The sequence below is a fragment of the Hippichthys cyanospilos genome, chromosome 15 (genome assembly GCF_059441005.1).
Source record: "Hippichthys cyanospilos isolate Australia breed blue-spotted pipefish chromosome 15, RoL_Hcya_1.0, whole genome shotgun sequence".
In the NCBI taxonomy this organism is placed as follows: domain Eukaryota; kingdom Metazoa; phylum Chordata; class Actinopteri; order Syngnathiformes; family Syngnathidae; genus Hippichthys; species Hippichthys cyanospilos.
Window position 1 is genome coordinate 7294218 of NC_142383.1, and position 16921 is coordinate 7311138.

The following is a 16921-nucleotide window of genomic DNA, read 5'->3' on the forward strand; positions in this document are numbered from 1 at the left end:
TTGACTATTACAAGTTCTCTATTCACAGATTTTTAAGTAAGTAAACAAATGGTTAAGTTAATTTAGCACTGGTTAGCTTTTGTGGATTTTGGTTTACTGGCACTGTGATATTTGCATCTGGATAAACACGTGCAAGTGTGTGGTAATGATTTGAACAAACATACATTGGAACACAGAAATAATGAAACTCTCAGGAGCAGGTGGTGTTCTCAACAAACTCAATTGATGCAGGATCACGTTTCCAGTTGGTCCTGTCTCACTGCGCCGGGAAAACACGTGCCAATAAAATGAAATGTGTTTGCTCAGCTTTGTTGTACTGGAGTGAGACAGGAGAGGATACAGAAAGACAAGTGGGTAAAAATGGCAGCTGCACAACCTGAGAGTTTATTTTGGGACTTTTCCCATTAAGAGCCATCACAGTCCATCTTCCATCATACTCAACCTAAAGGTAGACTCCGAGCGAACCTGACCCATTTCCTGCATGATGTGTACATTTCTACACATGAGCCATCCTTTTAGAGCGGCATGGAATGGGATATATGAAAAAAGGTGTTGTAGAAGTATGGCGTGGAATGGGATATGCGGAAAGAGGTTTTGCACTTTCACCCCCAAATAGGAGCCAATGGCGGCATAGAAGGCTGACTGTAATACTGAAGTCTTTTTAGAGCAATATTATATAGAAATGTCAAAAATGTGTTATGCAATCTTGTGGATGTGCTTTAAATTGTACTATCTTTAAAAAAAATGAAAATATGTTGTTGTTTTTTTTTTTATAAAAAGCACTCTTTAGTGAACAGAAATGTCCTTCAAGCTTTTTTTTTTTCCACATTTTGAAGACTATCAACAGAGGTTGGAATAAAAAAAAAAAAAGCCTTTACTTCGTTTTCATAAACCATACTCTGACAACCTTGTATGAATGCATGAAAGCATGAATGACACTCATTTTCAAAAATTAAATAATTAAATAAACAATCATTTACATTGATCTCAATATGAAATCTCAATATAATGTATGGATTACATTATGAGCTTTGTGGACATGGTCTGAGCGTGTATTATCAATGATATTGGATATCATTGAAAAACAATCAGATTTTAATCAGTGTACATCTCACTTACGTACAAGCAGACCATTCCAGACTCTGTCCCTGTTCTTCAATACAGCAACTTTTCAGGTAAATTTATGTAACCCAAATGTTTGGAATCAATGGATCATTTGATTTTAATAGCATGACCTGAACTAGTCTCTTCTAACAATAAAAGAAATGATCAAAATGAATCAAAGCATGCCTCATGCTTTCAGATATTGTATCAGATCGATATTAGTATTATACAGCGCTCTAGGCTACATCATCAGTATTGCATCAGAAGTAGATGTACTAGGACAAAACTATTTACTTACACCTCTTTACACATAGTTAATGGAGGTGAGGTACATACACATCTCTAACTGAGATTTGGACCCAGGTGCCTTCCTCTGGGACTGCAGACCATAACAGATGATGTTACTTTGAAGAAATACCACTTGTAGCCATTGTAATTATCCCAAGTGATATAAGTTTTATATAGCCGCTTATCCTCACAAGTGTCGCAGGACTGCTGGTGCTTATGCCAGCTGACTTTGGGGACAACCTGAACTGGTTGCTAGCCAATTTTGGGGCACACAAAGACGAACAACCGTTGACTCATCCAATCACACTTAAGGACAATTTAGAGTGGCCAATACACCTGCCATGCACATTTTGGAAATGTGGGAGGAAGCCAGAGTGCCCGGGGAGAACCCGCGGGCTCGGGGAGAACATGCAAACTCCGCACAGGAAGGCCAAAGTGAGCTGGAATTGAACTCGGGACTTTGAACTGTGAGGCGGACGTGCTAAACACTCTTCCAACAAGCTGCACCCAATATCTGAATTATAATGTATGACATACATTATACTATTTGACGGCTTAAAGACATGTTTTTCCTGAAGTGGACCTCCTATACTTGTAATTGATGACCCTTGATTCAAATTGGATATTTCATGAGTAGGCACAAATCACTTTTTTTTTTTTTTTTTTTTAAATTCTGCCTTGACCGGGTCCAACTCCAGGCAAAGAAAATCAATAAGAGCATATTAGCGGCCACTGTGGATATTTGAGGAATAACACTGTCACCGTACATATGTTTTGCTTATTTTAGCATTCACAGACTGTAACTCATTCTTGACTGTGTCCAGCTGTAGGCCAAGAGAGGTCAGTGAGTATTGATGAGTTGGCAAAAAAGAAACTGCTGATGTCGCTTTAGGGGGTGGAAATAGATAACATTGACAGAGGAGTAACTCTGTCCTCTTATTATTGAAATGGAGATGGTGCGAGTGTACGCATGTGTGCATGCAGATATCCTGCTGAGATTGGAACCAGAGACTTGGCAACACCAACCCGCCCGTACATCCAACCGCCCAGCTATCATTAAGGAAATCACGACTGCACGCGCACTTTTAATGAATAACAAAAAGAGCACGTAAAAGTATACCTAGACCACTGCAGTTGCACAAATGTGGGCTGCTAGGCTCCTGCTGAGTTGATTTCAGCAGGAACAGATGGTATTACCGAACTGCCAAGGCTCCACACCCCACACTCTATATTTAGTAAGAATATATAGCTAGTGAGTTTACTTGCATACGTGCTAGTCCTAACAATTTACTGTATCTCTACAATTGATGAAAAGTTTTGAAGTGGTGCGCTAACACTGTAATTGACTGCTACAATATCATGGCCAAGTGGTCTTTGGACTAGTTCTCTGATCCATTGACACTTAGTAGCTTAATCCTGCTTGAAAGGCTTTGCACTGCTTAAGCTGGTGTTTGCCAAAACACAAAGCTGTCCATGCTTCCAATCCTGGCTGCGCCTGCCTAACATTTAGTTTTTTTTATTTAATTTGATACAAAGACCCTAAATGATTAAGAATGCCCACTAGCTGGGGCGTTGTGTACTAACAAAGGAATGCAAAATATGTGCAGTATATCCTCCAGCTTATTCATTTGTGTCATCGTTGAAAAAGGCCAGGAAGTCCTCTACTGAGCATACAAGGATTTAGTAGGGTAGCTCGAATGAGTCAAAAGATATAGACCAAAAATTAAAATCTCCACTACAGTGGACACAAATTTAAAGGCTGGGTCTCGCGAAAATATTACAACTGTAGCTGACTGTTCTTTTTTTTTTTTTTCTAACCTACATAACCCACATGTGAGTACTAAACGAGATATTGTCAGTTGGTTTCACCTTGGAACCAATTTTCCAATAGCCATTAAGTCCTGACCCACTTTTAAAGAGCCAGATCTCCATGTGCGAATAGAACATGTATTTATGTATGAAGAAACTATGCAATTTATAGAAACAAGAACAAATTTGAACAAGCACTTATACAAACAAAAAATAGGACTAAACGTTTCTAGTTCCTACGCGCTTTGCACATATAAAATGTGCTGAATATTTTGCTTTTTTCCATTTTAATAGTACATCTTTATGTGTTATACGGTCAATACCGTAGTAATAATAATAATAACAACATATTTGGCTCATTTCGCTGTTTTGATATCGATTCCAGGTGCACATATGAGTTGGAGCCTCTCCCAACTGACTTTGGCAAGAGACCGGGTACATCCTATACTGGTCACCAGCCAATCACACAACACATATAACAGGCATTCACACTCACATTTACACCTAGGGACAGTTCGGAGTCTTGAAATAACATGCATGTTTTTGGAATGAGGGGGAAATGTCATAGTGCTCTGCGAAAGCCCACATAAGCAAACCTCAGAAACTTAAGACATATGTGCTAACTATTAATCCACAGCTGCTTTGTGTAAAAATGTGTATATTAAACAAGAATTAAGTCAAATACCAATTTTACATTCACAATTCGACTCGACTTGACTTCAACATTTACGTTCAGCATTACTTTATAGTACACAATTTGCAAAAATCACATATTGTTCTTGTCGATTCAATCTCTTCAAACTTCTCGTGGGACTGGTGTCAGATCCCTAGTTTATTACAATATTTACTTTTTTTTTTTTTTTTTAAGAGGCAAACTGTCCAACAAGAATGGGTCCACAATATAATGCAATTTTGGCTTCTGAGAAACATTGCACTCAACAGAAGGTATGGACATATGCAATGCACTTTTTACTTTTCTATTTACAAATCAGTGATGTGGAAATTATATTCGAACACTAGATTTTTTTGTGAAAGTACTGAAACTGGTTTTAGGAAGAAAGAAATCATTTAAATTGTCGGTACCCACGTTTAAGCTTCCTGATCTGACAATTTTGTTGAAATGTGAAAGAGCAAGTGAAAAGGACAAAATAGATGCAGTTTCCTCTTCACCCAAGTCAAATGTTACACATTGTTACTAAATGTCCATTAAGAGATTAAAACCCCCAAGATAGATTTGAACAAAAAAAAAAAAAACGAGAATAAATGCATTTCAGGAAGCACAAATTCAAGTATTGTTGAGAAAATACTGAAGGTGGAACACAGTGCGAGCACAAAACTACAAAAGCCTGCCAGTTGAAAAATAAAGTAAGAGCCTGACTATGAGGGTTGTCCAGATGTGAACTAATTCCCTAATGGGGGTTTTACTCCACAACACTCAAAAGCAGGCTGGCAAGCACACATACACATCACTGTAAGGTATGTCAGTGTTTCATTCTCTAACTATCTTCCCGTCCATTCTCATTAATAAAAGCAGTGATGTGTGGTTACTGTGGCAGATGAGCAGATAGGGACGGTACTGAAAAAAATGAACGCATTCATATATCTTTTAAGGAGGTATCATTTTGACTCCCTCTCAATCGATTTTACGTACCCAGTATGTACTTTTCACCCTCGTTTGGTTTTCAGACAAAATATTATCAAAGCTCAAAGAGTGTCTGAGAGCAGTTATTTTCTCAACGGCGCAAGGCGGTGTTGATTGGGGACATTAATGTGCATTTCATTATGCTTTTTTTCATTATTGGCATTGGGTCAAGTACTGCCTTTACAATTTATCCTCTTGAATTTTGTGGACTATAAACAAGCCCATTGGTCTTGTTTTTTCTTCTCCAATGCTTTAGCAGTAGCCGATCAGTGACTCCATTCATTCAGGGTCAATTTAGTGTAGTGTGCTCCACAAAGCCATTTCATTAGAGACTTCCTGTCTTCCTCTCTGACTCTCGGATGAAAATGAAGGGGCTAAGAAACAGACAGGAAGACTGATTATGAAGAGGGTTGTTCTCACTAAATTCCATAGTAGTACAAAGTATTAAAAGCCTAGAATGAAACAGTGTGAATGTAATTCATTTTTTTTGTACAGTACATCTATATGTTTGTCACTATAAAAGAATTATAGAAGAATTTGTAGTTTGCTCCACAAAGGCATTTCATTGGACTTCCTGCCTTTCTCTCTGACGCCTGGAAGAAAATGAAAGGACTACGGAACGGACAGGAAGACTGATTGTGAGGAAGGTTTCTCTCACTAAAGTCCATAGTAGTGTGAAGTATTATAAGCCTAGAAAGACACAATATGAATATACTGCAATTTATTTTTGTGTAGACATACATCTATATGTCACTATAAATGAAGAGAAGAATTTAGTTTTCTACCTCGGCTAAAATAAGATTAGAACACCACAAGATTTGCCATCCCAGCATAGCATGAGATCTATTTTTTTTTCCCGGCCTGTTGCAATACAACGTAATGCATGAGAGAATGTGCCGCGTGTTACTGCTCCACATGACAGTAAAATACGCCACCAAATGTGGCGACAAGGCCAGCCAATGCTTCAAAATAAACCTTACGATAGCAAATAATGGACACGTAAGTGACAATTTATTTTGAAGCTCTTTCCGAAAGCATGTTCCAACAACTGTGACTTGACTCTTTCTACTTACAAATTGTTTCTCCTCACGATTCTGGACACAAATAACATAAAATTGTTATGAAATTGCATTTAATCGACAATTCAGGGCATTAAAAAAAGACTTCATTACACTGACGTTTTATTGTATGGCATCTGTTGTCAGCGATCACTGCAGTGTATAACAAATTAGCCACCAAGTAGCGGTACCCAAGTGCCATCGAGAGCAGTCAGATTACCTTACAGAGGTAGTTTAACAGACGTAAGTGACTGCATACTTTGATGCTGAAATTCTGAATGGTGGCTGCTGCTACTGTTGACTTTTAAACATACCAGGTTGACTCCAATGTGTCATTTTCATTGATTATTATTTGGAAATGTATGTTGCTGTTTTTCATAGTTTTTAAGCAAAGCTTTTTTTAATGCATATGCCCAAAAGAAGAAATAATGCACCTATTACTTTCAAATTACCTGTGCTACGATAGTTTGGTTCTCCAGTTGAAGAAAGAAATGGTAAAATATTGGCATAGCGTAGAGAATGAATAGAAAAATCACACCAGCCACTGCTGCTAACACGAGCTGAGTGCATTTTGTTCAAATGTTTAATTTTAATCTGTAAAATGAGGCTGGCTCTTTTTATGCTTACGTTTGCACATGATTTTGTTTATTTTTTTGTAGTAGTCAAAAGGAATTTTTGAAAATTGGAAAGTTTTTAAAGGGCATTATTCTATGTACTGTATATTAGAAGTTTTTCCAAAGTTTCATGTCATTCTTGTGGACTCATTCGCATGAGAAATCTCGTCCTGTCCTATCAATAGTTACCAAATTTCCGTGAAATATTTTAAACTTAATACGATCTGTCAGTTTGATTTTTCACATTAGAAACAATATCAGGATTCAAAGGAAGATAATATTGTATCTTTCAGAAAAACCTCCTGGCACCCTTTCAAATCTAACCTTTTGTACAAAAGGTCAGATTACCACAATCTTTCTCACAAGTAAGTGTGCAACCAAAGAAACCAGTGGAAAAAAGGTCAAAAATCAAACTCCTTTCTTTAGCAATTAAGTAATCTTGGAAAAGAGCAACATTTGCCAGCTAAATAGCACTTGCAGTACTTATGCTCCTGGAGTGTGAGTTTGTGCAAAAAAGAAAGCATCAAATCGCAAATGGGCACAGGACAATGGAGGAAACGGGAGTCAGTAAGAGATTCAGCTTCATTCAATTTTTCCCAACGGCATTGGTCACTATGGCTACGGAAGCATTTTTTTTCAGCTGAGCATGACATAAAGAGAGGGCGCTGAGATCCTGTCATACATAGCAGCATATTAATAAGATGCTGACCTGAAACGGGCTATTGAAAATAAATATTCAGGCTGATACAGCAGTGACTTAACCAGGCGATACCTGACCGACGACAGAAAACACGCAAGGCGGCTGTCAAATCAGCGACCCGCAGCATGCTCTGTGACCTCTAATGGAGACAAACAGTATCAAGCGACTATATCATCTCATCTTACAACGCAATAAGCCTTCATCTATATTTTAAAAGCGATGGAAAAACTGACAATAGGCTGTACTCATCCAAGAATAGTGAACGCTCCACCTAATGGGAAACGGGGCTTCAGAACAGCATCGTTTTACCATGCCAAAAAGAATAGTGTTCAGCAATACCAGAAGGTAGGGTATATGACCTTGGCAAACGACAGGAGAAGCTGTGCATTTGGGATGGGCATAACGGTCGATTCGTGGAATTACGCTGATTGGACGGAATTGGGAGACACAATTCAAAGTCAAAATGCAGTCTATATCTCAGCGACGACCGTTAAAGCCATTTTGTTGATTCAGTCTCAATTAGGTTGTATGCCTCGCTATAGCGCCATTGCACAACACTGGCATGAAAATGAGAGTGTAAAAGATGTGGGGGGGGCTCTCGGTGTGAGACGCAGTGCATTTGGTCTTTTGGTCCTCAGTGGGAACTTAGTTGACGTTAATAAATGATAAAGTTTACATTGGCAAGATAACTGATTAGGAAAAACCTGGGCAGTTTAGACCCACACGGCAACACTTGAAGACTGAAATCTGATTGGCCCAAGAAAATTTAACATCCACTTACACGACTTGAAGCAGTGGAGCCAAGAGAATAGCGATGAAATGCTGAGAATAGACTACAGGGAAAAATACAATAAATTTCATGAACCAAGTATTAGATTTTAGGCTGTAAAGATATGCCAGTGCTTTTGATAGTGTAGTAAAGTGAACGCTTCTGAACACTCACATTTTTGCCATTCCATTAAAATCAAACTTTATTTATCTTTACTTTCTGCTGTTATTGGTCAAAAAAATGGCATGTGGTCTGTTCACGTTCACCGTCACTGACGAAAAAACCAATCCATTTGTATCACAGTGAAAGAATTACATCACAAACAAAATCAATTACATTACCTCTTTTAATTAAGAACTGTCCAAGTGCTCAGAATTTCAACTTCAACAATAAATTTTAGTCTAATTCCCTTTGTTTTTCATCAAAATTGAACAATCAAACAATAATCAACATGTCTATTTTCAGACAAAAGAACAAAACTAGTTTTTGTTTCTCATTTGTTAATTTGAAATAATGCCACCTTTTTAAATAAAGAGTTGGAAATGTGAATGTTTTTAAGGCAATTTATCAACAACAACAACAAAAAAGAAAGGATTAATCAACTATTTACTGTAACCCTTTACGGGGCATAGCGGACGCTTTCAGCCGATAATCCAAACAGGCAAAATGGCTGAAAGCATCCGTAACTTAAATTCTAACATATCCCTAATCTTCTCTAAAATCCTGAAAACTCTTGCTTGTTTAAAACTTAAAAATAGAAAAACGTGCACCTAGTAAAAGCCATTTTTGCCTGTTTACTCTATCGGCCAAGTGCGGCCACTGTGCTTAGTAAAGGGTTGATAATCGCTAGTTGCAGCCCTATTACGTTGTATAATCAATTGCAAATAGTTATGGTGACATTTATTAAGTCTTTATTTTCAAAGATTTTTTGGAATACAAAGGCAACATTCCATTTGACGTCAGATTGAAGAGTTGTTTAGTAAAACAAAAGAGAAGTGGCAAGAAACTGAAATAACCATGTATAGAGGCTTTAACACCAACAACATTGTGGAGTGGTCACGTCAGTGTCAACTTGGAACAATTAATTAAAAAAAAGATACCTCGCTCACATAACGCTCATATTTGCATTCCATACAACTTTTACAACACAGGCTCAGACTCCCAACCCTAACACACTCAGCTCCATTTATTTATATAGAAATTCTAAGCAGCCATAAAACACACATGAGACATTGTTTACTAAAACCACAGCACCTATCAAAGTACAGAATATAAGGTCACATTGGCCCAGCAGTTTTCCTGGCCACAAATAATTACAGACAGCTGTTAAGAGAAGCGTCAATTTGAACGAGGAGTTTATTTGTCTAAGTGATAGTTGCTGATTGTGACAGGGTGTCTATTAGAAAGATGAAGACTATTTGAGGTATCGTTTAAGGGCAGAAATTTGTTTTGGTGGATGCCAAACGTTACGTTATAGTCTATTAAAACCGGACTTGCGGATGATTCTCATTGGAGCATGTTTGTTGATTTACAAAAAATGTGAAAATATGGGGGTTAAAATTGTGTTTGTCACGGTAAATAGTTGCAGATTTTCTCTGCAACATTTGTAATAAATCAAGCAGACTCTAATGACAATGAATTATTTATAGAATTTTAAGGGTTGTGTGTGTATGATGCTTGCTGCTGTGCTCAGAGGCAAAGTCACAGCTTTTTCAAGGACACTGCGGCGAAGGGGAAAGAAAGACAGAGAAAAAACTGACAAAGAAGCAGTATAAACTAAAGTGAAGAGATAAAAGGCATTTAGTGATAAATTGCCATTAGTGAAGACGTGGGCTGGTTAGGAGAAAAGTTCAATTTTCAAGAAAGAGGCTGAATGGAATAAGCATAGAATAACACTCATGCAACTCAGTTTCAATGAATGTGAAGCTAATTACATCATTCTATACTTCTTTTTAGTCTGCTGAATACTCTCACAAATGTCTGCTTTTAATTGGCTTTTTACATCTAGTGCGGGGCCATGGAGCCTGGCAGCTTATTTCATTTTCAGCCCAAAATAATTCACAAGTCTTATTAACAAGTGACTTCTTCTTACAAATGTAATGGCTTGTTAAAATAAACATATGCCTTTCAAATCACCCAGTAGAAAAATGAATGATGGAAAAAATTAAGCCTCATTAAATACATTGATAAATACATTAATAATTAATGCTAATATGTCTAATAATGTAATTAATAATAATTAATAATGGAATAACCAAAACTTGATTATATAAAAATGAAAACAAATTTGTATTGCATTTGTTATTATGTCATATTTTCATTGTTTGATAAACCATTACTTCAGGTTCTGGGATTAACGTGCAAAAATTGCACCTCAAAATTAGAAAGCTGCTCCTCAAATGAAGCCATTGATTAGTAAACTAATGCTCAAACAAAAAGTTATTTCCAGCCTTGTACAGTGCTGTTCAATGGTGCGTTGAGTTATGAAAGCTCGATATTCCGATATTTATGTCGCATTCCAAATGCTATAAAAGCCAGCCTAATTAGATTGTTCCATCCAAACCAAAGTGAAGCATAACGCTGGGTAAAATGGGAACTTAAAATAAAACTTAAACAGCGGCAGTCACGGCCCTCACATGAATGGAGCAATGCAGGCTCTGCTTCACTACTAAGCTAGCAGGGATCCACTAAACCTCTGCAGTAATCAATTATTTACACATAAACACACGCATGCAGACCAACAAACACCCCTACTGTGATGCGAATGGGGAAGGTTGCCGGGTGAGTAGCATGAAAGCTACTTTACATCTACAAGTAGGCTGTTTAGCTTAGCATGGAGAGAAGGGAGCACACACCAAGACTACAGACACCATAGTGATCAAATAGATTATAGCAATTATGGGGTATCCTTAAAGTTAAATCATTTGTAGCCACAATAAGACCACCCGATAGTTTAAAAAAAAAAAAAAAAAAAAGATCTGGGGTCCCTACTTTGATTTTATGAATCCTGCTTTCAAACATCTTGCATTGTTAGGACACTTCTGCATCCATGTATTCATGCGCAGTATGCCATTCACACATTTAATATGCATTATTCATGCTGCCATATACACTGCTGCTCTAATTCCATGTTTTGTAAACTAAAGCTTGAGACTTTTGACATTGTTTGACACTGTTCTGTGATGCTAACTGCCCACTAATCCATAATTTTCCAATTAACGCATAAGGATATTACTGATATACCTATGCCAAAATGTTGGAAAAAAATAACAATAAAAAATTATCACAAAGTGATGGCCTTTAACACAAGGTCGCTGTGAAAGTTTTGGGGGAATGGGGCATGGTTTTGAAAGCTGAAGGTGAGGCAGGTTTGACATCACAGTCAAGAACGAAAATCTTTGTTGGCATCCAAATTTCACACCTAGGTAAAAGACCTCATGTACTTGTGACTGCATGTGTGAAAACAGTTCTTGATGCTTGACTTCTCCACAAGCTGTCAATCTGCAATTTGCTAAACAGACAAATTCTTCTCTATTAGCAGAAATTTTGCATATCATTTGTGAGAATTGCTCCACGCCTCAGCATAACGTCTCCAGAGTAGTTCTCTTGATACCTTCCACTTGAACTTTGGATTTGAAAAAAAAAAAAAAAAAAGCGCAAGCACAGACACACGCAGACACGCAGACTAGCACTCATTTGCTGAGTCTTGGACTCTGTAGTGATGAGAAACAACCTCCCATAACAGGGCATGTCTTGTTTTCTGGAATTTAAAGATGACTCATAGTATGTAGAAAACAGGATACAATCAAATTTGATTATAATCCTCACCTCCTTCTGTCCTCCAATCACTTTTTGGATCAGTTTCCCTCAAGAGTCAAGTTCAAGGTCTGGTATCTAAGGACAAAGAATAGGTAATATGGATCAGATGTTAAAAAGAGAAGTATGGCCACATATAAAACACATTTAAACACAAGAAGTATAGTTTCATTATCAGAGCAGAAGCAGATTGTACTTGGACTGTAGTTGCCTGTTTATTAATGGGTCAGGGGGGCCAAGGTTTGCTAATGATAGCTCCAGCCTCATTTCCGTTCCCACTTTGTCCATAAACACTTTACGAGGTACAGAGGTCATTGTTATCGTCCCAAAAATAAATAAATAAAAATCAATGTTATGAATCTGGCATCTAAAAATTTGACAACAATCATCATTGCTCAGTGCACTATTTACAAATGTTGTTATGTACAAGATGGAAATAAAAAAAAAAAAAAGAGCTATGTCATTCACTATATTTTGATTTGTATGACCGAGGGGCGCCTTTCTTGCAATGTTACCAGGTAGGGCGCATAGAGCACTACAGGTGAGCCAAAATTATTGGCCACCAACAAGGTTTAGCGCCACAAATAGGTAGAATGTATGCTTAACAGTGCAATTTTATTTAAGTCCTCTAACGAATAGAAGGACAGTACCTAGCACAACACGAGCCCAAAACTACCATAGAAGAAATCTGTTATACAAAGCAACTATAACGTATTAATAAATATTGTTCCACAAAGAAATAATCAATATAAAGTGTCAGACTTGTTCTCGAAAAGAAATTATTATAAATAAACGTTTCCACAGAAAAATATCAAAAATTAAGTGCCCTGTTTAGGAGTTGCTGTAGAGATCTGTTCACAAAAATAAATTCATTTCTTTAATGATTAATAGATATTTGTCCACAGGAAAAGGTTAAAAAAAAAAATCAAAATAAAACTTCAGATCTGTTCTCAAAAAGAAATAATTAGAAAAAATATTTCTCCACAGAAAATTGTAAAACATAAAGCGTCCTGTTTTGGGATTACACTGGAGATCTGTTCACAAAATAAAGCATGAACTTAATTATTAATAAACAATCCTCCCCCAATAAATAATGAACATAAAGTGTCAGACCTGTTCTCAAAAAGAAATAATTACAAATAAATATTTGTCCACAGAAAAATATTCAACTTAAAATGTCCTCTTTTGGGAGCATAGTAGAGATGTGTACACAAAAATAAATCATTAACTTGACAGGTAACGAGAGGTGGCACATGACAAGTTCGGTCCAACCACTCTAGTATGTAGGAGAATCTGTCTTTTTACAATCATGAATTTGAATAATCTATTGAACGTAAAATATCCTTTATGAATTTATATTTTCAAAAAAAGGTAATTCCATTTTTAAAGGATTTTTCCATGTTTGTTTTATTTAAAAGTCAAGTACCCCCTGAAGTTCCTTTAAGTACCCCCAGGAGTACTAGTACCCCCAGCACTTATCTCTACAATGTATTATTCAGCATAGGTCCAGCCATCTACTATGACTGAATTTTATTGCTTTAATCACTGAGAACATAGAGGGAGCAACATAAACAACTTAGATGTGTCACATCGAGAGCAAGCATGGCAGATAGAGGGACGCACACGTAATATGACATCACCAGACAATTGTCCACCACTACACGTACACTAGCTTTCATTTCATAACTGCATAGGTCCAAAAAATGTAAGAAAATATTCTTAGTCTTGAAAATGATAGAGATGCTTTTGGTGAAATGGATAGCTACTTTAGCCCCTTTGTTTGCACTTGCTTGTTTTGTTTCTGGGTTCATGCATGCGCGATGTCATGCGATCTAGCAATACGACCTTCACAATTGACTGAGCGACCTTGATGGACGCATTGAGCTCTCCTGGTCTAACTCTTACAGCAATTAAACTTAAGAAATTTCTCACTGGACAATACTGTATTGCTGTTTGGGGTTTTATTATTTAAAGGAATATTCAATATTCAACAAAATGATCATTTTTAACTACATTCTAATTTGTGTGGACAAAATACATTTAAAACCAAAATGACAGCCCATGCACTTAAGGCTCAGGTGACGACCAATCACAGGTCACCTGTGTCATGGGTTTGGCCATGTGCAATCACGAGCCTAGCCGAGGAACTGAATTAAATGAGCCTGAGTACAAAAAGTGGAAAAAATATTTTGAAAGATGTTAATTGACTATGACAATGATTAACTTTCTACTGCTGAAAATAGCGAAATGAGTTCTTTTTAAATGAATAGAAGAGCATCATTACAGTGTGACAAATGTCCAAAGAAGTGAAAGGCATTCACACAGATTGCCGCAATTCTGTGGTCGAAAGTATTACCCAAAAAGATAACATGTAGTTATGTGTATCCTGTTAACCACAAGCGGAAGGAACGCACACAAACACATGAACATGACCCTCACACTGTCAAGAGAGCAGGACGAATGCGTGCCTCCGTGCTGTGTTGTTTCAAGCACTCACACCTTGTTAAAAGGAGAATGTCTGAAGTGGGTGTTGGTTGGGCATAATGGGCTTATTATTATGGCCAGTTCAACTGGTTTCCTGTCTTTGTGGTTTAAGCGCCAATATAAACGTTCTACTCTTGCAGTCACTTTCAGAAATCGCTGTTAGTAATTGCTGTTATACTGATAAACATCGCTTTATTTAATAAATTTAACCGGCAAACCAGCAAAGCGACGCACGCAACTAGATGCCAGTTGCTCTAATTTTAATACCGTGCCCTTGAGAAAGAAAAATTAACCGCCACTATACAGCAAAGTTTAATTTGACAAATCTTCATGCTGAATTATAATTTATTATTCATCAAGAGCAAAGGGAGCTTGGCTGTCACACTCTAAAAGCAATGAAGAATTTAAGGATGAACTAAAACGCATCTCTCATCCACAAATGGTGAGAGCTGACTGCGCACAAAAGGCAAACTGAAAGATGCTGGTCTTGTCAGAGCACTTTATAAGCCACATACTGTATACAAGCACAAGCCCTCTTTATTGTCATTCCAAGTTCATTCTTTCTGGGCCATATGCTTCCTGCTACTTTAATGAAACCAGGCAAGCAAACTTTCACTTTGAGTAGAGCCTGATGGTTCTCCATCTCTGAGTCACTTATCCCAATTAGAATTTAAACTGAGTGGCCAATTTATTTCATTGTTTTTCCAGTCTACTTTGTTGTCAAAATGTATTATACATACTGTTTTTTTTTTTTTTTTTTTTTAATATATACGGTGGATATAAGAAATGGGTGGCATGGTGGAAGACTGCTTAGCAAGCCTGCCTTGCAGTTCAGCGGTCCCGGATTAAATTTCAGCCCGCTCGCGCTTTCCTGTATGGAGTTTCCATGTTATCCCTGTGCTCATGTGGATCTTCTATGGGCACTCCGTTCTCTTCCCACATTCCAAAAACATGAATGGTAGATGTAATGGACACACCCTTTAGGCGTGAGTGTGAATGGTTGTTTGTTTCTGTGTGCACCATGATTGGCTCGCAACCAGCCCAGGGTGTAGCCAGCCTACTGCACAAAGACAACTGGGATAGGCCCCAGCAAGCCAGCGCCCCTAGTGAGGCTAAGTGGCTAACACTAACCCTCCCTCAGTCCAAAAACCATTCAGACCTTTGTAATCAGATGAGGAACATTCACTGATTAGCTTAGACTGTGGCCGCATTGCAGAGACAGCTGTATTTACTACAGTACACTTGTTCATTAAACTAAAGATGCTTATTTTTGCTTTCAATCGCTCCTCAGTCGTCACACAGCATCACAAACCTCTTTTACTGTATTTCCCTTGCTTGCAAATAAGAACTGATGAATATTCAGTCGGGCTGGACTCGGACAGTTTCATAGCTCCACTGTGACGTGTTCTGTAATTTCATTGGTCAGATGTGAAGAAATTGGGTATACTTTTTGTTGACTGCTTGAAGCTCTACAGAAAAAAAAAAATCGTAAACAAATCACATCACTTTAAAAGCCACTGGGTTCAAAAAGCTGGGAAATAAGTAGAAGTGCCTTTGAATTACCATAAAATAGTTCAATAACTCTCCTCTGTTATTTTCTAACATTTTTGTATGTTTGTTTCTAGCAGTAGACCAATGGTTACGTGCAACAATGCCTGGTATTTGGAAGTCTTCATAAGTTTCTCCACCTTGACTCAGGCTCCAGTTCCAGCTGAAGAAAAACTGTATAAAGAATAATGCTGCCACAACCAAGCTTTACTGTCGGTATGCTGTTTTTTTTTTTGTTTTTGTTTTGTTTTGTGTTTTAAATACAAAAACTCATGGAAGATTAAGTGTTTTTACAAACGTAACCAGGCTCTTTGTTTAGTAAGATAAAGATTCTGTTTTATCATCCTACCCCATAGCTCGTGTGAAGAACACATGCGACGAAGTAAACAGCCAGTACTTGCCAGAATTTCTCGCAGCTCCCTGACCAATTTCCTTCTCATCTTTTTATCAATTTCATAAGCATGTCCAGTTCTTGGTAATGACACTTTCACGCCATGTTTTTGCCACTTAAGAGTCACTTTAAAATGGTCTGCAGCTTTCGAGTATTTTCGGTATTTGCATGTAATACAGAAAATTAGAAGCCAGCAGAGTATTTTTTTCTTGGTGAAGAAAAACTATGAACACAGAAGACCATATAATACATTTCCACTTAAGAAAGACCCACTTTTATAACGTTTTGATGACGAACTTTTTTTTTTTTTTTTTTTTTTAACTGTGCTGAGCAGCACACTACTACTAAAAAAAAAATGTGATTTGACATCTGTGTCAGCCTGATTTGTTCAAATGTGATCAGGAGGAAACGCAACTGTCAGCCCATCATCAAAGCCCGCAGAGTCATTTACGTCCATTAAACTGCATGTGAGGTATTGGCTACAGTTCATTCAAGGGTGTAACTTTGCTGGAGATGTTCTTAAGACATTTTGTAACCGTTTTAACATTTGTGTCATAATGAAACAAGAACAAATAACACTCATGAAATACTCAAAAAAATACTCATGAACATTTTCTCTAGGGGAAATATGCTGAAGTCATTTATTTGGTGCCCTTAATTGGCAATTTAATTTTGTTGTAAATTTAATGACTCTTGGG

At 37.3% G+C, this 16921-nt stretch overlaps 1 protein-coding gene across 4 annotated transcripts in view; it reads right to left on the bottom strand.

The window, feature by feature from the left end:
• strbp (spermatid perinuclear RNA binding protein) overlaps window positions 1-16921 on the bottom strand; it is a 94348-nt gene that overhangs the window by 43459 nt on the left and 33968 nt on the right. For all 4 annotated transcript variants that reach the window (XM_088434935.1, XM_088434934.1, XM_088434933.1 and 1 more), the window contains one exon: window positions 11813-11878. The gene's annotated coding sequence lies outside the window, so the exon portion shown is untranslated. The remainder of the gene's footprint in view (window positions 1-11812; window positions 11879-16921) is intronic.